The sequence below is a fragment of the Columba livia genome, chromosome 1 (genome assembly GCF_036013475.1).
Source record: "Columba livia isolate bColLiv1 breed racing homer chromosome 1, bColLiv1.pat.W.v2, whole genome shotgun sequence".
Classification (NCBI taxonomy): Eukaryota; Metazoa; Chordata; class Aves; order Columbiformes; family Columbidae; genus Columba; species Columba livia.
This window is the reverse complement of record NC_088602.1, coordinates 197,138,741-197,165,976: the sequence shown is the minus strand read 5'-3', so window position 1 is coordinate 197,165,976 and position 27,236 is coordinate 197,138,741. Positions and strand designations below refer to the sequence as shown.

General features: G+C 40.5%; 1 protein-coding gene across 6 annotated transcripts in view; it reads right to left on the bottom strand.

Moving 5' to 3' along the window:
• The window catches only part of ATXN7L1 (ataxin 7 like 1), a 114,111-nt gene that overhangs the window by 34,433 nt on the left and 52,442 nt on the right, over positions 1-27,236 (bottom strand). The window contains exon 1 of one of the 6 annotated variants that reach the window (XM_005498094.4): positions 6,126-9,404. The exons of 4 other annotated variants lie outside the window; for them this stretch is intronic. The gene's annotated coding sequence lies outside the window, so the exon portion shown is untranslated. Of the gene's footprint in view, positions 1-5,698; positions 6,097-6,125; positions 9,405-27,236 lie in introns of those variants that run through there. One more of the 6 variants, XM_005498095.4, reaches the window with a different exon arrangement.

Sequence of the window (27,236 nt, the reverse complement as noted above, 5' to 3'; positions counted from 1 at the left end):
AACTATAAGGAAAATAACTGGAAGACTGAGAAATAGAAAAGGTCTGCTGCTCCCAGCCCTTCCAGAGAGGCAGGCTCTGCCTGGTTCATAGCTTGAAGGTTAACTCCAAGCACCAATCAAGGTAAAAGTTTATTTTTCTCCACACAGATCAAATGGCAAGTGCAAAAAAGCAGGAAGTTTATATATCAGTTACAAACATTGCGTCTAGAGGTCAGGCCCTTGTGTGAGCACTGTTCACCCTCACACAAGAGACCTCTCAAGCACTGCAACAGGAGAATAGGCTGCAGGACAGACATACTTCAGCAAAATTACTTGGGTCTGGTTATTATTAGTATTTACTAATATCTAAATGTCCTGTCTCTGATATTGTTATATAAAAGTATTATTTTAAGAAGGTATTTAGCCTTTCTTTACAAATTATATACTTCTCCAGGGGAGAACTGCTAGTGCTGGGCCAGCCAGCCAACCACAGCGTACTGCAAACAACAGGCCTGTGAACTGAAATACAAAACATTACAAGAGACAGGAGTTGTTTTTTGCTGAGAGGTGCTACAAATCCTTAACAGTCCTGTCGCCATTTGTGGGAACACCCTCTCCCCAGCCCCTTCACCCCGCGACACGGGCGGGCCGGCAAGAGGAGTTTCCCAGCCAGCAGGGCCGTGCTCGGCGGCAGCGACTCTGGCACCGAGAGCGGGGACCAGCCAGCTACCCCCGTCCTGACACAGTAACCAAACACAGCAAGCGTAATGTAATTATAGACAGACAACTTTGGACAAGCTGGAGTTTCTCCTTCAACGTGCAGCTATCTTTCCTCATCCGAAGCCTGCAGCACTTGACTTGAAGAATCCAAGCGTCGCCCCATCAGCCACCGGCAGGTTAAGGAAGCAGCAGCGACCTGCTGCTGCGAGGGAAGGTTTTGTCTTTACATCATCAACCCTGCACTCACTAGTTTGATGTTTCAAGGAGAACTAAGGAAAAATTTCCCACAGGGAATCAAAACGTGGCAATCTGTCTGGCGTTCTCACAAGAAAATACTTGCCAGTAGCAGAAGGATTCATCCATGATTAATTTGCAATAGGTGAATACATCAAGAACAAAGATAAATGCTTAAAATAAATATTAAAGAATATATCAAACTGTTTCTATTAGATCTCCATTGACTACATAAAGGTATTTTCTATTAACGATTAAGCACTTCCATATATTCATATTCACAGCTTTAATTACAAATGCTGAAATTCCCTCCAGATTCTCCTGCAACTGAAGAAAAAAGCACTCTTAAATTTTTTTAAAATACAAAAAGTAGATCCCCTCACCTAAATGGCACCTGTCATTTCCCAGTCTTCATCCTGGCACACACCCCAGTGTGCAGCCTCTGCCTCCAAAAGTCCTTTGCAGGATGCAGTTTAGTTACATTCACTTCAACCCACATTTGTGGCAACAACCGTGTAAGCTGTGCATCTGCCTCCGACATGCAGAGTGCCACTCACGCAGTATTTATTTTGTTAAATAATAGTTACTGTTTCAAGATTCAACAACCTCCTCGGCAACTACTTCATCAATTTAAATTAGCTTAATAAAAATTTGCAACTTTCCCATTAATTACTTGAGGACTGATGAAAAGGATCTGCTGTTTAACCAACAAAACCAAGCTGTATATAAAGTGAAACTTTGGAAAAAACATTATTTCCATACATAATTTATATAAATTCAGGATTAATTACTCTAATCTTCGCCAGAGCTCTTGGTTTTCTTAAGATCGACTGCCTTCTAGTAAACTGTGTCTTCAATATAATCCTTATGGATATATTTGGAAGCGAAATACACTACTCTGTTATTAAAATTAATCTTCCGGAAAGACGGACATTCAAGATACTGACCATCTAAAATTATATTTGAAAGTCATCTAAGTATCACATGCCATAGCAAGTTATTTTTCAACAGTCTCTTTACACTGGGTTTTCAGTCAAGCTAAACGTTTGGTGTTTTTCCCTAGACAATTTTCTCAAGTTATTAATTCCCAAGAGCAAATCAGTACATTAACTTTGGATTTTTCACTATGGCATAGAGAATGGTGGAAGACGCACTGTTGTCATATGACAACACAATAAAGTGCATCCCACTATTTTACATAAATGTTTACTTAAAAGATAGGGAAGGAAAAGATTACAAAATTATTAATTAGATCTGAGCGTGTCAGATTGCTGACTGTTCTTGTGATCAGAACCAACTGCTATATTGGGCACTTCCTTTTACCTCCTCAAACTCCCCTCTTCCCCCAGAACATGGCTATAGAAACTCTTCCACAGTTTAGAGAGACTCTCATACGTATTTGAGAATTATCAGCATCACCCAGTTTCTCTCAAAATTTCCTAGAAGCTAAATGGAAATTTTGACCAGTGCGAAGTCAGACGGGAGGAAGAACACAGACGGCCAGTGCCACACAACCACTGCTGCGCTCAGACACTGCTCGCACGGGTAAAATCTGCACGTCTGCTCAGGTGAGTGAACATCGCTTCAGTGTCAGCGGGAGCAGGTAGGTGACACCTTGCAGGTAGGGCTGCAGGGACAGCTGGAGGAGTAATCCTGCCTAGGAGGCAGAAAACCACCATCTGAGCCGGGCAAGCGCGGCTGCAGGAGGCTGGACTTGCCCAAGCATGAAACCTCATAAACAAATCTCGATGGTGGGGACATAAATCATAACTAAATATTGACATATTCCTTCTCGAGAACTATTAGGTTGCTTCTCGCTTCCTCCTTCCTTACTACGTATGTGGTAGTGAATCAGCCTTAGATATTGGTAATAAGTTTCAAAGAGAAACAGTGGGAATATACAAGAAAGCAAGAAGGCATCAGCTGCTAAAAAGAACTGCTTAAACCAGTGCAGTGGTGCTCCTCTATCGGAGTTCCCTGGTCACACCGTTTTCTTCAATATTTCTACCAATTTGACTAATCAAATTTTATATATATAGAAGGAATTACACACAATATAGAAATCTACTATTATACAGCCTATGTAATACATCGATTTATGAATAAAAGATATTTCCACATCGAATAGTTGTTATAATATTAGAAATTCACACACTAACACATTTGGGAGACAACCAGCCATCTGTGTAAGAATTTCTACAGTTCATGTGTGGCCAGATCAGCTCTAGCAGGGCAGGTGAAGTCGCACACACGCAGCCGCGGGCATGGCTCTCCCTGTTTACATACAGAAGTGGCCTAGTCACTGGACATGAACAAACACGAAGGAGAATTAAAATTATTGCCGCTAAAAAATGAAAAAAACCTGCAAGACAACTAGAAAACCAGTTATCACTCATAAGATACTAACCTAAATTCTATACGCATTTCAGCTTCTGCAGAGCCTGCAGTGCTGTGAATGCGTGCTCAAGCTTAAAATAGGAAAGAGAACTCTTCCAACTCATTTAAATATTTCCAAATGGACATTTACACTGCACATAAATAACAACACATATTCTGTTTAGTTTCTAAATACCAGTTGCTGTCAAATCCAAGTGCAGAGAGAGCACAATCAAAGTTCCAATCCTCTTTACCGCAGTAATCCTTCTGCAACCTCTCAGCTGTCTCAGCACAGCCACTGCAGCAAGTGACAAGCAACATGTGACTTCTGCTGTCAAACAGTTAATGTATTAATGACATTAATCCCGAAAGAAAGTTTAACACTCTCGCACTGAATTAACTGCACTTTCTAAAGAATCAATTCCAGATCAATATTTGTTATTTTTTCTAGTTAGCGGCAAGAGTCTAAAAGCCCAGAGCTATATATTGTCCGAATGTGCATTGCATACTCTGCACCAGTAGCATTGCGAACGATCTTAAACTATTCCAGGAGATTCTCCATGTCCTATGGAAACATGGATATAGTCCAACTTTCTCAGCCAAATCTGAATTGTTTGTAGATGTGAAGTCCTTATGTTGTTGGAGACTTAACAGTCTCTGAATCACCAGAGCTTCTCTCCCATGCCCTGTTACTCCATTTCTAATCCTCTTTTCTGCATCCTACACAATGCAACCCCCTACCTTTCCCAAAAGCTCTGCTGCAGCTGCCAAAGTCCTCTAGGTCTGCCTTTGAATCCGTAATTCCACGGGATCCTCTCTGATGGGTCACCAGGGAATACTGGCAGCTGTTTTGCAGGAAACACCACATCTCCTTCTAATCATAAGCAAAAAAGCAAAGCAATAGAGAGGCAACATGAGCTCCAGAGCCACAAACAAAGCGTGTGGGAAAAAGAGGCAAAACCACGTTCTGAGTAGAAAGCCTTTTCTCAATTTTTTGCCTCACATAAGAGGCATAAGAGGCATAAGATCGAGCACTCGGCCCACAGCAAACCTTGCAGACGACAACACAACAGTAAACATGTTGCCAGCAAAATACGCCAACCGTACATTTCCAGGTGGATTGCAGCAGTTTTGTACCCAAAAAAGATCCTTATATGATTCTGAAACTGCAGATTATCTTAATTTGCACTACAAACAAAAAATATCTTTTAGTATATGCCACATACATCCATTCTTACCCAAGATGCGCTACTCAAAATTGATCAAATCGAGTGAAGAGTTTTGCCTACAGCTAGTGTCTTCTCCATCGGTGAGACACAGAAGGGTGCAAAGGAAAAAAAGCCATGATGCAGCCTGAACGTAGACAAAGATGTGCCTTTGGTCTTTCAGCATTTTTTGTAGGTAGTCAAAACAACAACAACAAAAAATCCCTCTGACGTTGTCAGAAGAGAGACACGAGAACTGTGTCAGCACCAGTCATTTTGAAACATTACTCTCCTTCAGCACGATCTGACTTCCTGCATACAAGAGGCCTAAAGCAAAAATCAATTTTAGGTTGACCCACAAATAACTCGGAGACCCCGTGTTATGGATTACAGCTTGGCATTACATTTAGTAAAAACAAAATATAATTGCTAAAACCAAGAAGGGTAAGAAAGTTATTTGCTGTTAGTAAACATTACAGAATAACAGAACTCCTTTTAAGCTTGTGTTCACTACAGTCGAGTTCACAGCCCTTTTTCTTAAAACAGCATAAACTAATTTATCTGAGTGCTCCTAACACGATATGAATACTGTTTGTTATTACCCATTTACAATATTTAAGCACATGGTAATGAAATTTAGTATCTCATCCACAACGTGATTCTGTTCCAGTAACGTATCGGTCTTGTTGATTAGGATGTTACTTATTGCGACTCCATACACCCCCTATGCACAAATTACAGTTTTTCTATTTACAGCATATCCTGAGGTGTTTTGCAGCACAGCCCTTTACTGTGCAAAGTTGAGCAATGTATACTTACTTACAATTTCAGTAAATGAAACCTGCCACCTTGTACTGATCCCAGTTCAAAGTTTGCAAATGTACTTGGCATTCATTCTAATAAAACTAAAACAGAAAAAGACCCACACATGCCCGAAAAGCAACAGCCAGCAACCAGAAAACTGAACAACTAGACTGCTTGCAGAAATGTGTCATCCTGCAGTAACTGGCAGCTGGTTCATAACAAGAGTTCATAAACACCTTGTAAGCGCTTTCATTTTGCAGCCACAATCTGAAAAAAACTAAAAAAAAAAAACCCCAGTACGTGAGATTAAGCAAAAATAAACTTCGATTTGATGCCAGCAAACTACAGCACAACATTGCAAGACCGAAAGAGAACTTTACCAGCTTTTTTGACAAAACACTATTCCAAGTCCAGCTGAAAAAGTTTGGAAATAATATCCGCAAACCGTTCCACCCTTCTTGCGCTGCGCACTGGAAAGGAAACAGCACAGTCGGTTTCATTTTGATACTTCTTGTAAACTGACAAAGGAAATAAACTGCCAGCTCAAACCCTCCGACTGATCCGCTGCATGAAACGCAGCTCGACAATCGCAAGCTTCATTCCAGGTCAAATGACATAATTGGGAAATTATCAAGCGCTTAAATAACCACCGTTCTGCTGGGGTTTATTTACAATAAACACAAGCTTCGCTTTCTGACATAAACCCGCTAAAACAAACCTCATTTCACAAAGTCTACAAGTGAGTAGGATCAGCAAAATTATGCAAAACATCCTGCTAGAAGAAGAAATGTAAACTGAGCCACTTACAGAGAGGAGCAGGCTGCCAACTTAATCTGATTCTACGACGACTGTAAACATGTACTTTTGGAACGTGAAACGATTCACATTGCCACAGATGCCGTCACAGAAACACAGCAACGTGATTAGGTATTCTGCACACGGTAAAAAAGCAGGCAGATGACCTGCCGCAGCAAATACCAGATCGGCGCTCGCACACACCAACTGTTTTGACTACAGGCACTTGTTAAGCACCAAGTTTCAGGTCCTACCAGTTGGACACCAGAACTGATCCTGTGCCAAGAACAACAAGCGCTGAAAACGGCTGCAGGGTTTTTTTTTTTTCCCTTTTTTTTTTTTTTAAAGGATTGTTGATACAACTCAAGTAACTGCAGAAATGAACCCGAGTCCAAAACTAAAAGCAGTAAAAAACACAAGTGCGTATTTAGAGGAAGACACTGCCTTTTTTTCCCCCCTTGATTCAGGAGAGAAGGAGGGTGTTTGTGTTTAACACAGTGGGACAAACCTGCTGTTTTCCTGAAAAATCTTCTGTTTCTGGGATAACTTGGCATTTCCTACGGAGGAATAATCTCTCGAATATCACTAAATTACTCTTAAGTGGCCAAATACCCTAAAAATGGCCAAATTCCATAAAAAGCCACACACTCAGCATTGCCCAGAACGCCTCCATTCCTCTTTGGTAGAAAGCACACACAAAAAAGGGTCAAACGGAACTCCAGCAAAGCAAAAAAATACGTCAAATAGTGCAACTGATTTACTAAATGTAAAATGAAGCTGCTGGGTACTTGTCTACTACTTTTACAAGAATTTTGAGATCTAGAGACAAAGATCCAAGGTATCACTGATGGACGTATCAGAGGGACAGGGAAACGACGGAAGAGTGAATACCTGGCCCTGCTGACAGTGTCAGTCTTCACATCATTGAGCTGGAAGATTTAGATTTAACTCTGGTGTCAGGGCCTCTTTCTTCAGCTATAAAAGAGCATATCAATGATTTAGGGTATTAACTTGATTAAAAAAGAGTTGGAGATTTAAGTAGGAATTCATCACCTGTAATGACACAATTGCACACGTGTAATCAGTATTTGCCACCTGACAGACAGGCTGCTACTGCAGAAAAAAATGACAATTCTCTGCTATAAGTCATATATGTTTTTCAGCTCAGCGAGGCAAAAAATCCTCAGGCAAAAGAGAAACCACAGAGCAAGTGAATCCCAGGTACACACCATTTTGAGTGACACTCTACCAAAAAAATCCAAGGAGAGCTTACGCATGGGAATTTCCCCTGGTGCTGGAGGAGGTGCTCTGGTCATCCAACGGGAAGCTACTGAGACACCTCGATGTGCCTGGAGTGTAAAAACCATCTTGCACCTCATATACCACAGGGTATATACCACCCTCACCATCCTCTCACACTGCCTCCTCCAAACTGGTATCTTATCAGCCCTGGCCAGTGGTAATGGTATTCCCCACATTTTTTGTTCTCAGAGCAAGGAAATGTATTATCAGCCCTAAACGTAGAGCAGATACATCAGATGAAATACTAAAATACTTCTGGCAATCAAGCAACAGCACTTCTCTTTAAGCAAAGGTAAGCAGGGCCAACAAATAAGAATTCTGTGGGTGATTTTGTATGTGAGGAGAAACATTTTATTTGGCTATTTGTTGGATGTAAGATACAAGTATCTTTACATTTAACACTGAAATGTAACAAGAGGAACAGCACTCTAGTTTACTAAATATAGACATTTAAAAGCAGCTCACCTATTCATTCTTCCAAACAGGCAACTTAAACAACTTTACTCCAGATACACTGTTGCAAATAGAGGAAAACTCAGTATTGCCATCCTCTAATGCTTCCTACTGTGTAACAGACCCATTTCCTCAGACCTTGGGCAGATCTTACAGATTCAAGGTCATCTGCTTACACATACTTTTATTTACTTACACTTAGTGGTAAAATATTTCACTCTATCTCCATCTTTAATGAATTTATGTACATTATTGTTTTACATACTTATCAGATGTTTCTCCTCGTCTATAATGAAACTATTACAGAAAACTGATAGTTCTTTAATGCCGTACTTAATCCCAACAGATATAATGGCATTTCTTTTTACAGATAAGACAAGACAGGCCATAGAAGAGTGATATGGGACTACCGAGGTGGTTTGGCAAAAAACAATGCTGTACTATGACTCCGGGAAAACAAGCTATTGTTTTCAGGAGAATTATGTCTGGTTTTGTGCATAATATCGTGTCAGATTTCATTCAAGATAACACATCCCCAGCTCATTTTATCATTCCTTAGAAGAAACTTGTACAAAAATGGTAACTTTACTGAAATTAGCCCTGAATAATATCCTTGCAGGACTTGTATAAAAACTATTGTCAAACCTTCTGGCTTTTTCAGCTCTAACTGTTACTTGGGATCCAAAACCAGCATCTGGTCAAGCAATATATTTGTTAACAAGCTGTTTTATAAGCAGAAAAGTAATGAAAAACATTTTTGTTTTAATTTGTGGGTTTGATCTCTACATTTGCTCCATCTCTGTTACCCTGAGCTTCTCCAGCCCCAGCGCCCTCACCGATTCATCCCGTATCCACTGTCCTTTGCTCTCCCCAAAGAAGAGACAGGATGAGCTGTCTTGTCTGTAGGTGCACGAATGACAGCTGTCAGTACAAGTGTGCTACTGCACATGAAATACTGTTCTCTGGGGGCACAGGAATTAAGATGTCTCTTCACAGCTGCGGATTTTCACAAGATTGCTGAAACTTTGTATTTTGGAAGCCAAATTGGTAGAGAGTTAAAAATTCTTAGAAAAAAAATGGTATAATCTCATAAGCATTATTGCTATTATTATTATCATTATTATAATATTTTAGGAAGCTTGTTTGAATTTACACACGAAAATTTTGACTTGGTTTTCTGTGTTTGCCCCTCCTCATGGATATACCCAGGCATCAAATTAATCCCTTTGGAATATTCTGACATCTTTTTAAAATCCAACTAACCACACAGATCTGCCCACCTACGGTCACTGCTTTCTTTTGAAAATCGAATAAGTTTATATTTAAGTTTCAATTTGCTTCACTCATCTTTCAGGCATATTATTATTCATAGATATTATTATTTAGAATGGCGCAGAAATACCCATATGCGATACCCAAACTCCAAAGTGAATGTGCAAAACATAATTCATGAAGAAGTCGCTTGTTCACGTTCCCTCACTACATGCAAGAGCTCCTATAAACAAGAAACCAAACTCTCAACCTTCTGCAGAACAAAACTGAACTGACAACATTGAAAGACATACCCAAATATAAAAGTGGGTTTGTAGGGCATTTCTTATCCACTGCTCCGCCTTAAAAATCCCTTTAAATCTATATTTACATGCAGCTTCAGATCTAAAAAGACAGTTTCTACTTTAACATGCATCATTTATGACTTCTAACTGCAAACCAAAGAAACTCAGACCTAACGGCACATGAATGAAATAAATTCAAATCAACCTCTGAGAGTCCAAGCGACAGCTACTTCGCATTATGCCTCTGGACGGCCTCTTAACCATTCTTCACTGCAACGAATTTCATGTATTGCAAATTACTTGTTTTGGATACACTATTTACCTGTTCATAATACTAACAGCTTTCCCATCGTTGTCCTGAATAGTGGAGTGTTGTATGTCTACAATTTTAAATGTCTGTTCTGCCTATATAAAAGCCTTCTCAGATGGGCCTTTACTCAGATTTTTCAAGCTACTATATAATCAATAACAGATCAAGGCTTCCAAAATTTGAAGCATGGTCAGTGTTTCAGACGCTGTGTGAAGAAAGGTATTTTCCAAAGCTACCCCGTGATTAGAACATGGGTCAGAATTCAAGGCATTCCAGGTTTATTCACCCACTCGTGTTGCCTGTGTCATGTATTAGTGTGGCAGGAATGGCACAGGGGAAAGGCACGATGATTTTTCCCTTACAACAACCTACCAAGGTGCACTCTCCACACCGCGGCACAGCTGTGCCAGCGCAGCTGTGAAATTCAGCTTTCCCTCCTACTCTTTGCAATGCCTTGAACAACCTGTCATCCACTGCAGGCGGTTCCAACTTCTTGTGCACTTTCTCAGAAGCACACACAGACTATATTTTAGAAAAACCTGTAGTAAGAAATAAATGTGTGGACACTCACCAGCTGAAGACACATGATATTTTTCCTATGAGGAGCTCTAATTACTTTCTATAATCACCGACATAAGCTCAATGGGGGAAAAATCACTTCTCATTAAAACAAGGCATAGCTCATCTCAGAACAATTCTTGCGAATTTTAACATGGACAGTAAGCAAACAAACAAAGATTATTAGGAGTCAAACTTGCAAGCAAGGCCACACAAAGGAATCAGTTTTGTCTGAAGACATTTAACTAGGAGATAGGCAACAGACGATCTCTGAGAACAAGCATGCAATAAACATTTCCAAGGTATTAAATGTTTGGCATGTATCAGTCACTTTTTATTTAAACCACCTGAGTCAATTGGAGCATAGGTAAAACATATTAGGATGAATATTTCCTACTAGGGCTTAGCTGGCTTTTTATAGTGTTAGAACCTGGCTTCATCCAGGCTTGGTGTAACATGTCACTTCAGGTGGGAAGAACAAACAGTACATCTGTTTGTCAAGAGCCGAGAGTAGCCTTTGGTCAGCCAAGAAATGATTACATGGGGAGTAAGCCTGGAAGCTAACTGGAAGAAGAGAAAACAATTTTAAGACAAGGATTTCAACGTGGGTTATTTATAGAGTCAACACTCAATTATCCATGGCCAGATTATCTGTACCAGAGATGCAGAAACAAACCAGCTCCAGCTGGGCTCATGAGCCTAGGTGCAGCTCAGTGCAATTGTTCCTATATTTCTAGGCATAGTGTGGGTCCAGAAATCATGCAACAACTTTTTTTCAGCATATGACTGACATTTTTTTTCCATCTAAAGTGAGGCAGTCCGGTTGCCTCTGTATGGCATTTCCAAAAGCAAGAACATTGAGGAAAATGGCAAAGACTCCAGATGAAGCCACCGCCTTGCAGCGTTACCCCTGCGCTCCGGGTCCCAAGAAGTTTTATTAACCCAGGCGCAGCGTCAAGGCCGAGCTGGCTCTGTGCATTCCTGCCACGCTGCGTCAGGGCTGCGTCCTGGGGAGCTCGGAGCAGACAGGCACAAGGCACTTGTGACAAGGCAGGAGCCAGGCACCAGCCCGCATGGCAAGCACTAATCGACCCAAATACAGCTGCGATGGCCTCTGTGCAGAGGGACTGAGCTGTGAGATCACTTGAGATTATGTTTTACAGTTAAGTCATTTAAACCAGATATTCTAAATAAGGGAAAACTTTAAACAGAAGTGCTTTCCTAACTGTAAGAAAAACACAGCAAGAGACAATACCAATCCAGCTTGAAGCTGTTTTCCTGGCCACAATGCCAAAAGCGTAATTGACAGTGAAATAAAAAGGGAGACAGGGAAGGAAATGGAAAAAATCCAACATTATATTTCCTACCTGCCAATTGCTTCCTCTGAATCAGACTATCTGTGTTCATGCTGAAGGTCTGAAGCCTTTCTCCATCTGTCAGGAGACAGCAAACTCCAGAAGACAGAAGAGCCTTTACGCTCTTTAGACTCTTCTGGAAGTTGTCCCTCCTCATCAAACTGATGCTGCTATAGTCGAAAGAAATCCTACTGTTTAGAGATAACAGGAGATACTTCTAAATTGGAGGAGCCTGAGATTCAGTTTATTTTTTTCCAGCAATGGGAGTCACTTGACCAAAGAGGCAGGGAAAGGACAACAAGCAGGATATTGGCATGAAAACTCTCAGCTATACTCAGCTGACTCCAGCTTGATTACAGAGGAGGAACTAAACTCTGTATTTGGCAATTGGATCACAGAGCAAGTCTTTTCTAAAGCTTTTTGCTGAGTCTGCCAATTGGTAGCTAGACAGTGAAGCACATTTAACCAGCAATGGCTAACCAGTGAACCAAAAGTAACCATGCCTGGGCTATCACCCCTGGGATTTGCCTTCTGCATCTAAATACTGAGAGAAAAAGGTTTATTTATGCTGAACAGCACAACACGTAGCAGAGAACTGCTCAAGTGGTTTCAAATGACAGCAAGAAACAGAGGGGCAGAGCACAGGATGAAGTAGAGGAAGAGGGTTACCTATCCCACCAGAACATCATTTTAACACTTGTAGAAATCTGCAGGTCCTAAATCTACAACTCTATTACTCCTCCTTTCCTTCTCCCTGTTCCCAAATGCCTTGACTTTCCAGGTTGCTTAAGGTCTGAAAAAAAAGAAGTAATTCAAGAAAAAACAACAGTTCAAAACCAAAATTCACTATGGCAGGTATTACTTATCAAAGAACTCTGGAACTTTTAGTTGTTATTATTTCTCCTTACATTTCAGATCCTTAAATGCCTACTACCTAAAAGGTGAGAGCAGTGGAAGTTACAGGTTTATTTCCTTTGCTGTTTTACCTTAGGACACGAAGTTTATTCTTGGTATTAGGGACTAACATGTCTTGGAAGGTGTAACATTCAGCAAACAAAAATGGAACTCAATTGCTGTAAGCAACTGGGAGCAAAAGACTCTTAAACATTCAACAATTCACATCAACAGAAGCCTTGCAAGTTTTCACTTCTTATTTGCTGGAACAAGATGAGGTCAACGCTCCCCTCCTCCCACCCTAAACCCCATCAATCTGGGAAAGACCATAAATGCAAATCACTGCATTACCTCCCTGCCCTGCTGAAAGTGGCAGCTGCTGTAAAGTTTGAAGAAAGACACCCAACCTGCGGGCTACCGCCACAGCAAATTTCAGCCTGTAACTTCCAAGTAAATTGGCTGTGTACCTGTCAAGCACATGCATGTGAACCACACTTACATAAACTTTCTGCTCCATTACTGCTCCCCCACTCCAAGATATCAATTGTAGCCAGCAACTTGATTAGCAAGAGACAGAAAAACACTTTCAGAGAACGTCAGAGGTGGCACTCACAAAAGGACAGTGAAATTTGATGGCCCGAAGGCCCCAGAGGAAAGCTTGACAGCTGGCATCAGGCCTTGTGCTGCGGCTGCCGTCACATCACAGATCAGAGATGCACTTTCTATTTCTGCTCCTCCTCCCTTTCAAAACATTCCTGGCTCACCTTTGGCTTCAACCTGGTATTGATACACAGCTGCAATACAGTGTAGGAATAGAGACTGGGCACGCTGTATAAAATAACCTTGAGTCTTTCAGCATCTGCTTTCTGGAGAGGCTGCTCTCGTCCTGCAAGTACAGCACGTATTGCTGCCCCCAGATGCAGCCTCGTACATTCAATATATTGAAATAGGCTCGCCAAACCCCCTTTTGGAAGCAATCTTGATTCATGCTGTATCAGGGACCTCTCTCTTTATAATAATTTTATCCCAATTTACATGTCACAAGTCTTACATGCTTCCCCCTTCCTGGTTAACTGTAAAATTATTAAATACTATAGTGATAAGGACTACTTCTGTATGACATCTGTCTTCATCTTCATAAGTACTTGTCAAAATCTGTTACATAGCAAGTTTAAAACAAATTATTCTATGCTGGTTTTGTATTTTAATTAAATATAAAGCAGTACTGGTCAGATATTTCAGGACATTTCTAGCTTTACAGAAAACTGAGCTCTTTTAACAGCTATAGTAGTTCACAGATTTAGACATACGCCACCTCCATCAGATGACACTGTTTTCAGGTAAACAAGTAGATTTTCTTTTTTTCCCATGAAAACTCTATTTGAAGTTTTCTAGTGTCACTTAGATTTCAGTTATAATCATTTAAAATTAATGCAAAGGAGATAAAGAACTGTACGTTTTTCTCCTTCTAAGTTCATTAGCACGAATGGAGGTAGGCTGTAACCCATGCACACAGCAAGCAATTCAGCTGTAATTCATACTACAGCATAGCAGAGGTAAAGCGGTAATGCCGACATTAAACCTGATACTACACAGCCGCTAAAGCTTGCAGGTAATCCCTCTCTTTCCAAGAACTCCATGCTGAGAGAGATCAGATATATTTAAAGAATAATTCAGTATCACAAAAGTACTCACTTCCTTTTAATTTAAATCGACACATCTAGAACCATATCAAAGCTTCCAAAAGCAAATGCTGAGCAACTGCCTTGTTCTTTTTTTAAAAAAGCTCGATGGAATATATTTAAAGGAGTCCATTAAAAAGTTGACAGCTGGTAATTCAAGACTCAGCAGTTTTCCACTACAGTGGCACATTGTGTTTAAACTGCTTTGGTAGCACTGTCATGTCATTAATAAAACCAAAAAACACCACACCCTATTTATTACATGTTTCTAAACCACTACTCATTACCAGTGTAATCAGACACAGTTCATACCATCTTTTAACACACTGTCACATGTGAAATATATGTGGCAGAGCAAAACATAGAACATGTACATACATACTATCCGTAAGGGAGAAAACACAATCACTTCTTTGCATATATGGATCTAGCTGAGTTTCTAGTTACCTGCCTCTGTTTTTCTTTAACTTTTCCGAAGCGGCTGCAAATGGAGCTTAGCGTCTGCTCACAAGTTAAGTATCTTTGCAGTAATTTATGTAGATTTGTGCAAATAAAAATCCCAGAATATATTAGATTCCAAGACTGTAAACAACATGAGTTATCGTATTTGCACAACAGCGTGCTGATATAGTCAGGGAAAAAAAAATACAGATAAGCAAGGGTCAAAGTTCTGGTAATGCTTGAAGTTTCAGTATTAGCACTTCCTGGTCTGAGGGTAATTAATTAAATCTATTTGATCCCTTTATGCTAAAGTAATGAAATACTATTCTCCCCCTTTCCCTCCCGCCTTTCATATATCTACTTCTGATTTGCTCACTTACATAATTCTAGACCATTAGCCCAGTCTTAGAAGGTCTTCAGTCCACAGAAGGCATTGCCACAGTTAGTCCCCCAGGCCAGAGCTGCGCTTGGCCTTAAGGGCTGCACAAAGCTCAGCCCAGGAGAAACCTCCCGGGGCGGGAATTGTAAAGGTCCCCTTGTGCCCTTTACCGACTCGGCTGGACTGGAGGCCGTAGGAGTTGCTGACAACCCTGAGATACACGCCGCCTCCCTCCACACCACACAGGTATCCAACCCCGCGGATGTTTCTCTCCAGCAACAGCTGTGCCCTGTAACCCCGCACGGCTCCCGCCGCAGCTCTCCCGCGCCTCCTGGCCTCGGTGGCAACGAGCCAAGCCCGGGCCCTCAGCGACCGGACTCACACCCAGACCCCGCCGCACAACGCACCCCCCGAGCGGCACAATCCCCGCCGCGCTGACGGGCCCCCCCGCGGAGACGGGAGCCCGGAGCCCGGAGCCCGCGGCCGCTCTGCCCCTGCGGGCCGGGGAGAGGCCGGGAGCTCCCCCTCCCGGGCCCGCCGGCAGCGCTCCGGAAACAACACACGCACTTACTGACGGATGCTCCCGGGGGGAGACAGCCTGTTGTTTGCGTTTTGTTTTGTTTTTTAACCCTCCCGACTCGACGCGACGAGCAGGAAAAGCCCAAGCAGCAAAAAGCTCAGGATTGTACAAGATTTTTTTATCGTGAAAACCCTGCTTCGTTTAGCACTCAATTATTCTCCTGAAAAGTTGTCAAAACTCCCGATTCAGTTGAGGAAGGCTTGCAGAGAGCGAGTCCTTCAGCAAAGGAGCCAGCAGCCCGGCAGCTTCAGCCGCCCCCAGCGAGGTCACACGCTCCGTCCGCCTCTCCCAGGCTCCAGCACTTGCTGAACTCCACGGAATAACGCATGGGAACCGGGAATTAAAAGCTAAGCTTCTCAGGCTCTGATTATATTTGATTTTTACACAGTGGTGTCCAAGTGGACCCAGAATTAAGATCCTGTTACAGTCAGCCTCTGGATAAACACTAAGTTCTTTATCACCTATTTATCTTCATCACCTATTTTTCTTCTTACAAGTACTCTTTACTCACAGGTACACAGATATCAGAGCTACCATCACCCCAAATAAAAAGCTGCATCAACAAGCTGAGCTTAGTTGCAACATGTTCACGCATCCCCCTCCCAAACCCACAGCCAGCTGCTGGAAATGACAGGTTCCCCATTAACTGGAAATACTTCCTTTGGCATAACTGGCAAGAATTGGAATGGAAGTATGTTTAATGCTTATCTGATGCCATTACAAGTAATTTGTTCCAATCACATTCAAAAGGCAGCTCCTCGGCTCTTCCCTCATACACACAACTCCTCTTGCAGCTGAGTAGCTGTTGGCTTGTCCACTAAAACCAGCCCAAACCATCAATTTGCAGCAGACCAGTATGGGACCCCAGTTTAAATGCTGATTTATTCTCAGAGCTGTGTCCAACATGAAACACAGTTGACAAATGCAAGCTCACATCATATGGTACTTACAAATGTCTTAGGATTAAATCCTGTCTATTTTGCACACGTGTGTGGAGCAGTGTTACCCAGGAAATTAAACTGAAAGACGTTCTCTGGAGTGCTGCATTCCCCAGCTGTGTATCCTCCCCAGAGATCCCAGTGGGGCAGGAGTGGGAATGGCCCCAATTTATTTAAGTTTCTTAATCACAGAATCATCTGCCTGAGGCCTTGGAAGAAGAGAGAAAGTGTATGGGGAGTGTGAAAACACAGAACCAACCTTCTCAAAGATTAGTCACGGTAGGCAAGCTCTTCAGCAGGCACTGTGGGTCCTTCTGGCAATGGTTTCAACTGAATTCAAGACATCCTGACCCACTGGATCCAAACTGGAGCCCATAAATTTAGCCAATAGATCTTAGAAGGTGTCTAACTGCTTGGTTTGTGGGGTTTTTCGGTGTGTGTTTGTTTGTTTGTTTTATATTAATTTGAACATGGGGCTTGAAGTAAAAAATAAAACAGAGTATATGTTCAGGTCGTGAGCCTATCTAAACAAATTAATCCTGAATGCTTCTGGAATGTCTGTGTAGGAAAGCATACACTGCAGGTATACATGCCTCACAGAAGAGGCAGTCACTGAAGCCAAGGAATAATGAAACAAAATACAACATGGAAAGAGAAATAAGCTGAAGAGAAACAAGAAATAGGTATAGAAATAATAGGTAATATCAACATGTAAATAAATAATAAGACAAAAAGTTAAGTTTAAAACTGACTGGGAAAAAATCCAGCAAAAATACATGCTCATAAAAAGCTCCAGCAAAGCTGAGAAATTGAAGGCTGAAAGAAACGATGGGCTGTGTTGCACACCTCCATCATTTCACGGCTAAGATGTTAGACACTGCTAATGCCTATTTATACGTCTGAGGTTGGTGCCAGCGGAGCAGCTGTCAGAGCATGCTGTAACACATAATCCTGGGGATCCACGGGACTGCGAGGCTGCTGCAAAGTGAGTGGCGATTGCTGCCTCACGTGAGCGTGTGATAAAGGTCACATCACCGGTCGCGAGTGGCCAGTACGTCATTGCGTGGTTCCGAACATTTAAAATATAACACAGGGTAATGTTAAGGAAGGGTTAACTTCCATGTAGAAACAAAACAACCAGAATATGGGGGCGGGATGCATAGTAACCATACAAACAACCTAGCAGAAGTAAATTCAAATTGAAGCTTTCACTATCTGAAAATAAAAATCCATCTTCTGAACAGCATGGCTAACGTTAGATTTCATTTAAGATACAATTAGGATGTCAACAGTTTTCTGTATCTTAATATCAGGCATCCCAAGTGATCCATCGATAGATCACCTGAACAGAATGTTTCAGGAACTAATAACTAATGCTTTCATCTTTGGTCTAAAAAGGGGAATTAAGCAAAAATATCAAGACATTTATTTAAACATAAAGGCCTTCTTCAGTTGAGACGAAGACCACAGATATTTACCTCAGGGATTACGTTCTTGTCAGTGGTTTTCTTTATACGATGTAATACTAACAGAGGTGCCAATGTGCCCATGACAGACACGTTCTGCACTCATACAGAGGAAATATTGCACAGTAAATAATTATGTTCTAAGTCTAGATTTTTAATACAGAAGTTTTAGCTACAGAAGCTACAATCTGTAAAATGGTAGAGAACAAAGCAAGCCAATACTTAGAAGTACATATCATTATAGGTAATACAGGGGGGATAAAAAGGCTGTTTTTTTCTAAAGGATCACTCTCTTTGCTCATCTCACACACTTTAATTAAGCGGTTAAGACATAAGGAGCAGCCAAGAGTGATTCCTTTGTAACCTGCTTTTTGGAGGCTATGAATATGGCTCTGGTAATAGCAATACTACATAAAAACATTCAGGAGACTGCTTATTTACCAATGCCTAGATACAGACATTAATTTGTCTGATGTCAGCACAAAGGTAGAACGTCAGGGTGTTTTTAAGACTACCCTGAAAAGAAAACATCTAATCTCTGTAGTTACTTTTGGACAGATGGAGCTGGGTTTGTCTGTACTGAAAAAAAGAGTGACGTGCCAACCGCACTTTATAGCAACTTTTTTGTGCTGTGCATGAGAAGACTATTTCCATATAATTTTCAATAGGAGGCCCTAAATGTAAATATTAATTGCTTTTCTGATGGACACTGGCACAATCAGACAGCTTGCACATTGAAGCTACTTGAAACTGAGGACATTTCTTAGTACCCAGTACATGGAGACCGCCTGGTCTGGAATGCGCTCTGGGACTAAAGCTTCACAATGCAGAAACGAGAGTCCAATCTGTTGGGAGTACACATTTCTTGCTAAAGCTGTTCAGACCTAAAATAATGCCACATTTAATTTTGTTTCCTCATACTGCTAGGTAGGTCAACATGCAGGGTCTTTTTTCCCCACCTAGAAACAAGGCTGCAGCTTCAGCAATTCAGCACTAGCAAAATCAACAGAACAGACTTCAGGCAAAAAAATTAACCCAACAGAGAAACAAAACACCAGCACATATGGCAGCTGTATGAAGTGTTTGGGGTTCTTCTGTAATTGTGTATTAATCTCACTCTGTGGTCCAAATCAAGTTTCTTTTATTTCAGTGCCATGGATATTTCGGCACCAAAGGACAGAAGAGGGGTGTTATAGAAGTGCGAGATTGAGCACTTGAGAAAGCCAAAACTGTATTGATTTTGCCCACAGAGATTATTTCAGAAACATCTCTAAAACTCTAGATGATTGTTTCTGCAGACGGCTGGTAAAAACAACCACTGGTATCTCATCTAAACCATCTTTAGCAGAAAACAGGAGAAAACAGGAGAGGGGACCCAAACTTCTGTGAATCCCAAGTGTCCTGACTCAACAAGACCAACAGACCAAGCATCTGATCCATTTTCAGAAACAAACGCTATGAAGCTGTGTATGTGGCCTATCAAACACTCCTGCAACTCTTAAAGCATCTTAGACCTTTATAAACAAATCCAACAACTGTTGTTGCATTGAGGAAAAGTACAAAGTCCCAGCTATCAAGTGGTGCTTGACAGACGCTCGGTTATGCCAACGTTATCCTACAGATCAGACTGATGCCTCAGCGGTCCTGAATTTTCACAGCAGCTCCTCCAGAAAGGCCACAGCATTCTGGCTTCTTTTTTAACCTCTTGGAAACGAGAAGGAAGACAAGTAATACATGTGGGTTTAACTGAGGAGTGCCTTAGTCCTGCACAGTCCACTCCTAAATCCATAAATTAGGCTAGAAGGCCTGAGATATATCCGCATGTCAAGGTACTCCCTTTTTTTTCTGCTTGCCCTATCTGTGATTTGTCCATATTTCAGGTAAGGAACAGCCAGCCCTGTCCCTTTCACCTGACTGCAGTCAGTTCTTGCATAAGGTTCTCCCCATCCTTCCCCTATGGAGACATATGACAAACACAGTTCTCCCTTTTTTTATTCTTCATCCAGGCCAAGAAGCTATTGCCCATTTAGATGTCAATATGCATACAAGTAACATTTTGATATCAGCTTCAAATACCACAATAGCGTAAGAAAAAGACAACCTACCATCTGCTTTCTTAGCAAAAACGCCTTTTCAGAAAGTGCTTATTTAATGTCTAACACGGGGCTTTTCTTTCTTGGCTGTGACCCCTAGGAGTTCCTTAGAGACAAGATTCTCTTACTAAAAATGAAGTATTGTAACAAGATTAAGATTTTTTTTTTTTTTCCCATTTTAAGTTGAACACAGTTTTCTTGCTGTAAAACTTCTAACCTAAATCGTTTAAGCAAGCTGAAGTACAAAGAAGTGATCAAGATGTAACTACAGTTAATATCATGCAGTCATATGAAGAAAACACTCCTTGTTCTCAACTGCTTATAAATAATGACATCGAACACTTGGGCACCTCACCATGGAGTTAAGCAGTATCACTACGGATGCAGCATCGTGCTTACCTGCTTCTAGGATAATCAACTAAAACTAATCCAAACCCAACCAAACATTCCCCCTCCAACACTTAAACCTGCAATTCTTCAAGCAAGCTCACAGAGACAATAGATCCTTCAGTACTTCTCTCATACAACTTTTTCCACTGCTTTAGAGCTCAGGAAGCTTTTGAATATTTTTGAAGAATATTTACGTATTAAATGACACACAGACCTAATGAACGCACAAGTAAAATATGCAAAAATAGTATTTCTTATAGGAGAAATGCTGCTGTATGTTGTAGTGGTTTCATAAGTTTACTACTTTTGTCCTCATACACATAGTGCTTCCTTAAGGAGTTACATGGAAAAGTGTCCTTTAACGTGTCATTTAACGACCGGAAGCAAACAAATTGGTTGCTTGATATGTGCAGCGCCACATACATCTTTACAAGCATCCCAACGTTACATTTCTTAGCTATGAGATTGCATAATCCCAGGTACTAGTTGGTATCTCTTACTGACTTAATTCAACTAATAATAAAGGTTTTATTTCAATTAGTTTCCTAGTCTCACAATAGAATCAGTGATGTAGACTGAAATTAAATTCACACAATTCTCAGGTCCTGTGGGTATGTGTGTTTTTACAGGACTGCAAAAACACACCGCAAGTTGCACAGAAGTTGATTAAAACCGTCAAACTAGTATTTCATTGCTTGCTGACACAGACCTCAACATTGACTTACGCAAAATTGGCCAGAATGGATTTATCTGAACATACAAAAGTACACTCAGAAAACACGTTTATAAGTCACCGACATGCACGGAAGGAATATAGGTTTTATTACTACATTTTTAATTCCTGAATCACACATCACAGCTTTTTTTCCACTGTTTGCTCTGCAACTACATGTACCACCTGAGACTTCCAGATTGTTTTTTCATGCAATGGATATTATAAAATTCTGCTTTTAAGATTCAAAAACATTTTTAAAAGTTTTAAACATAAGAGTTTCCTCACTGCTTTTGTTCTGATCCCCAGCCTTTGAAAAACCAACATTCATGTGGTTTCATTAAATACATTTGCTCAGATAACTTACAATAAAAGCAATCCCTAAGTTAAATTCACGAAGTTTTTGTAGAAACTTGTATTCAATCTGTTATCTCTCCCTTCCTGAATTCGGTGCTGCAGAAGGCAATATTCTCGATATGCCGTCTAGCAGTCCTCACCATTTCCCCCCCCATTTAATTCTCATTTTCTATAATTTACAACTTTTACTTCAATGCTATTCAGTCAGAATATGTGGAATTTTAGAGCTGTCCTTCTAGACTTACTGTGTCTTTTGATAATACTAACAGGCTTAATCCACACATTAAGACTTAATCCCTACCACATCCCCCTTTAGGGGATGCCTTTTGGGGGGAAAAAAATAGCATGCTGCCACCAATTCTTAGATCAACACTCTGTAGATACCAATTACCAAAAAAAAATACCCAAACAGGCATAGCCCAGAAAAACACCACTTTAAGATTAATTCAAACAGCAAATCTTTCATCTTCAAGGTCAGGTGTCCTTTTCAAAAGATATGCTTTTAAGACTGTAGTTTAGATAAGACAGGCAGAGCTGATTTAATAATTAATTGCTGCTGCTGTTCCCTCTGTAAGTGCTACTCCAGCCATGCATTCTCCCTGCTTCTCCCTTGCACCATTCTGGAATTCACCTGCTGTCCTGACAGGTGAGCTTAGCCCCAAGTTGTACCAGGGGAGGTTTAGACTGGATATCAGGAAGGTTTATATTGGATATAAGGGTTGTCAGGCACTGGAACAGGCTGCCCAGGGAAGTGGTGGAGTCACTATCCCTGGAGGGGTTTAAAAGGCATTCAGGCGAGGTTCTTAGGGACATGGTTTAGTGCTAGAGTTAGGTTAGGCTATGGTTGGACTCCATGATCCTGAGGGTCTCTTCCAACTGAAATGATTCTATGGTTCTATGATAACCTGGCACAGTGACAGGCAACAGAGCTGTAAAAAGGGCACCGATGCCACCAACAGAGAAAACATCCTGGAGAGTCAATGACGTTTCAAAGCTGCTGAAGGTTTTGCTGCTGTTAAAACAGGGTTTTGCTTATTTTCCAAGGCCTGAGTCTGTCTCGGCACTCAGTGCCCACTGCATAGCTCTGCACCTCGGGACCTGGGGCTGCTCTCACTGCTGAGACTCCAACCTGTATTTGCTGCTTCCAACCTATGAACAGTTTATTCCCACAAAACATCACTGACCGCTGTGCTGTTTATAACAACATTATTTTGGGAAACGATGGCAGTGTTAACAGTCTGGCATCAATTGCCTGATAGTTGTACCACACTGGCTGGTGTTAGCTAACCCTGCTGCCTTCGGTTATGGCCTTCATACTGCAGAGACGACACGATAAATGTGGTTAGAATGAGTAACTAACTCTTCATACAGTAATATTTTGGGAAACATGATCAGGAGTCTGTAATGAACTGGAAACAAAAGGAAAAAACCTCTTCATTCATTATCTCTGTGTATCACCAAGAAACAGTGTGCTTCATTTCCAAGAACAAACCACCAGAATAACTTAGAGCTGCTGAGCCTACTTGACACTGCAGGCCTACTTTTATGACTTTTACATATCTAAGAGTATTAGAGAAGTAACAGAGAGGCACAGGGAAATTGTTATAATGCTTCTATTCTCAGTGCACCTTGCTAGACTTAGGACTCAATGCTATCATAGTATTAGTACCTTCCTTGTGAGACTAAAACATTTCATTACAAAAAAAACAAACAAGAAATCTAATCCTGCCACTGAAAATACTCTAGAACGTAAACTTTAAAAGAAAAACATTTTGCATTTTTCATTTGCCCCAGAGTTTTCAAATATAAGATGAACTGGAAATACAACAGTTGCACTGTTTGTTTTCTCTCTTAGTTAATTAAAACCATTTTTTTAAGTTAAATTGAGAATTTAAAAAAGACTCACTACATTGTTTTAATGTAGAACTTAATTTTAAAGTTTCACAATACTAAAACCAGTAAGTCAGCATAGAATAAATAAAACATAGGTTGTTCATCAAAAAAACCCAACAAAACAGTATGAAAGACAGTGTAACACTGTTAGGCACGAGGATGCAAATGTTCATTTGCACCACAACGTAGTTATTGGATTTCTTGCAACACTGTATGAATATTCCATACGTTAAGAGAGAACACTAAAGCAGCAGACATCAGGAAGCCTTTTGATAATGTAAGAATAAGTGGGGATCAATCAAAGTTAAAGAAGTAAACTGCTACAGTATAAGAACTTTTTTTGTAAATGGCTAATCCACATTAACAGTAACACTATAAATGATAAGTAGTAGCAAAAATTGCTTTCAACAGTGGTTGAATGTGGATTAGACCAACTGATGACAGTCACTGTCAAATGCCAGGTTGCTTTGCCAGTACATACACAGTTCAAGCAGCTAGAGGCCCAGGGCTAACGAAGGACTCCTAAGCATGAATCTCTGCAGCACCCAGAATAAAGGACTCTGAGACAGAGGACCTGGACTGTGAACACTGTATTTACACAGTACCTGAAACAAGAACCATTTTCTGAGCTTAAAACCACAAATTCAAAGGTTTCAATAGGTGCAGGAGGTCTAAAAAGCATACCCAACTGTGTGGTCCCTCCCACAATATTAATGATAACACTATTAAACATCACTGCAGTTTATCTTTTACTTTAGATTAATATCAACTAAGGCAAAATATATTTTAATGGAACAGTATGGGTTAAATTTTAAAATTACTTAGTCATTTTTGCCATCAGTACAATCTAACGTTTCTAGGAATGCAAGTTATTTTTATTAGGCAGCCAGCTGCAGACACTGCTGGAAGTTAACTACGTTAAGTTCCAGAAAAACTGGGAAAATTACCATTCATATGCTTTCAAAAGCTTCCCAAACACATGAATGGAAGCTGTGTCTGAATGGCAAAAGTCAAACAATTTTGAAACAAGATTAAGGGAAATAAGTAGTGATTTAGTTGTAGTGTATCTTTTTATTCCACATGAAACTGCTTGGGCTTTTGGAGCAGCATTTAGTCCATGCTTACAATAAGGTGCTAGCGTAATGATGTATTATGAAATAATCTTTAAAAAATGAACTGTGAGAAACTGCTTTAGAGAATTCCTCTCGTGCACACAGCACTAGGGAAGGCAATGATGACTAATGGGGAGAGGTGCTGCTTGGCCACAGCAGAGTCCCACAGCGTGGGAGAGGCACTGCATACCAAGGGACACTCTCAGGGAAGGTAAAGCAGATACTCTTACTTTGTAATGAAAATAGAAGGCAACAAAACAAATAACTGCTCAGCCTTTCCTCTTGTAGTATTTTTCGTTAATAATTGAAATAAAGTGCTAAATGTCAGTGTAATTATATGAAAATTCCCTTTGCTTTCACTTATGTAAAGCTAATAGTGAATGACTGTCTATACTGTCTTCACCTAGCGACAGGTAAGCCTAGGTCTCCATGTCTGCACCACATGATAACATCTGCAAAGCCCACATGATAAAATCTCACCTTTTGTAATTATATCAATTCTCATAATGTCAACATTCTTCCATTTTACAGAGAAATCAACAGACAAAAGGTATGTTAAGCCACAGCACAGCTTCCTATACAATACTCGGCATAGCCGTCGTTCTTCATTTTAAACAAGTTATTAATTACTACAGCTTCACCCAACAATACCTCTTACGCATATTTCTAGATGCTCTAATTAAACTTCTTGTTCTTAGTGAAAAAAACAGAGTTTAGTTTTTGCAAATAGGTATACTTAATTTTTTAAACAACAAAAAAACCCAATATTTCAAGATTTCCAGCAGTATCTTTAGGTGATGGCAATCAGACACTTAGTATAGCCACTGCAGTCTCTAAGAGTGCAAACCGTAGCATCAGCCAACATGACGTTCACCAGTTTACCTCCTGAGCCCGCCAGGAATGGCACAGGCTCAGCGCCGCGGCCGCTCGAATGGACCAAACGGTAGAGAACGTCCATGGGAGTTCTTGGCAGAAACCTTGCAGACTCAGAGCTCCAAAACAAGACCAGTACACATCTTGCTAACCAAGAGGATCTCAAAGGAGCCAGCTGTACCTGCATAACGTAACATGCGTCTGCTATCCCCGTGGTCCTCCTTCAGCTTGAAAGGTTGAATTACTTAAGAAGAAACCGACCTCCCGCAAACATTTTAAAAGACAATTGGGACTGATCCATCTGATTCAGCTGAAGCTGAGCTTAAAAGTGAAGCACATCAGAAAAACGAGAACAGCAAAGCTTAACCAGTAAAACCCGCATAGGTCAATACTGATGCTGTCTTATCCAGTGTAAACTTCTTACGTGAACTGCACTAAGAAAAATAATTGTAGTTTAGAGGGGGGAAAAAGAAAAAGCGGAGGGCCAGGCAGGGTGAAATTGAGCCTTTAAAAGCCCAGCACGATTTGCAACACAAATGCTGAGGAGGAGCAGCTTCCTCTTTGAATGAAGCAAGAGTCTGACCTCTTCCTGTGTCACAACCTGCTGCGCTTACTTAATACGTTTTCTATTGGCAGCAAAACAAACATCAATTCTATTGGCTTCACAGACATGTGCGTATCAAAAAAGACACCATACTGATACTATATCCAGTTTTAGAGGAGACAGAAGATGCATATGAATGAGCACTTTCAGATCTTTTCTATCTGGACTGCCCAGAAAACTTGTGATTAAATAGTTGTAACTTATACCTTACAAATTAACATTAACATGAGTTTTTTAAGCATATGCTATACAGCCACATAAGAACACAAAATGACAGCTCTAAAACTTGCATGAAAAATACAAGACCACCATAAAGAAAATGCTACATTGGCATCTAATGTAACTCCAAAGGTCCACTTTACAAAGCTGAGCCAGACCAGGCTTTCTGCATTCATTTCCTTCACAGCCATGAACCCCCCAAGTCAGATCTCCAGTTGGCTGCTTCTCACACAGACACACACACAAGTTTCAGATGATTACGTTAACTGAAACTAAGAAGGTTGCAATTATTTTTTTTATATGATTTTCTCATAAAATGAAAGTAATAGCAGACCCCTCAAGCTCCTGTTTGTGTAGATCTCAGTGGAGAACATTTGTATTTTCCAAAGCTGAGGAAGAGCAGGCTGCAAATAAAGGTGTGACACGATGCAGCAGCAGAGATGACAGTTTTGTTAGATCATAAATACGCAAAAGCATCACCTGTTTTACTTGCTTAACAGTTAATATTATGCAACTCTGACCACGGAGAGTCAGCTGGTGTACGTCTATTCTCTTGCCATTAATCAGAACTTTCCAATAGATATTCTAACTTTACTTAAGCATTGAAGAAAATAATTACATTGTGTTTTCTTTTTGTGTTGTATGTTTTGAAAAAATAAAATAATGTAGGGTTAGATTGACTTTTTTAAACATCAAACTTTAAAAAAATCCCAAACCAAGACACAATGCAATTCTACTAAAATGACATTAAAGTAAGATAGTTTAAATACTGAAAATCTTTTAGTTTTATGAAATAGAACTGTGGAATAAAACCTCAATTAATAACGGTTTAAAAAAGTCCTGCATCAAGCTAGCTCTGTTTTTAAGTGTTCAGTGGAATACATTTGTTTCTATAGCTCTCTTTCAAAACTGATATTGAAGGTCTATGTATCATTTATTTGAACTTTGTTTCATCT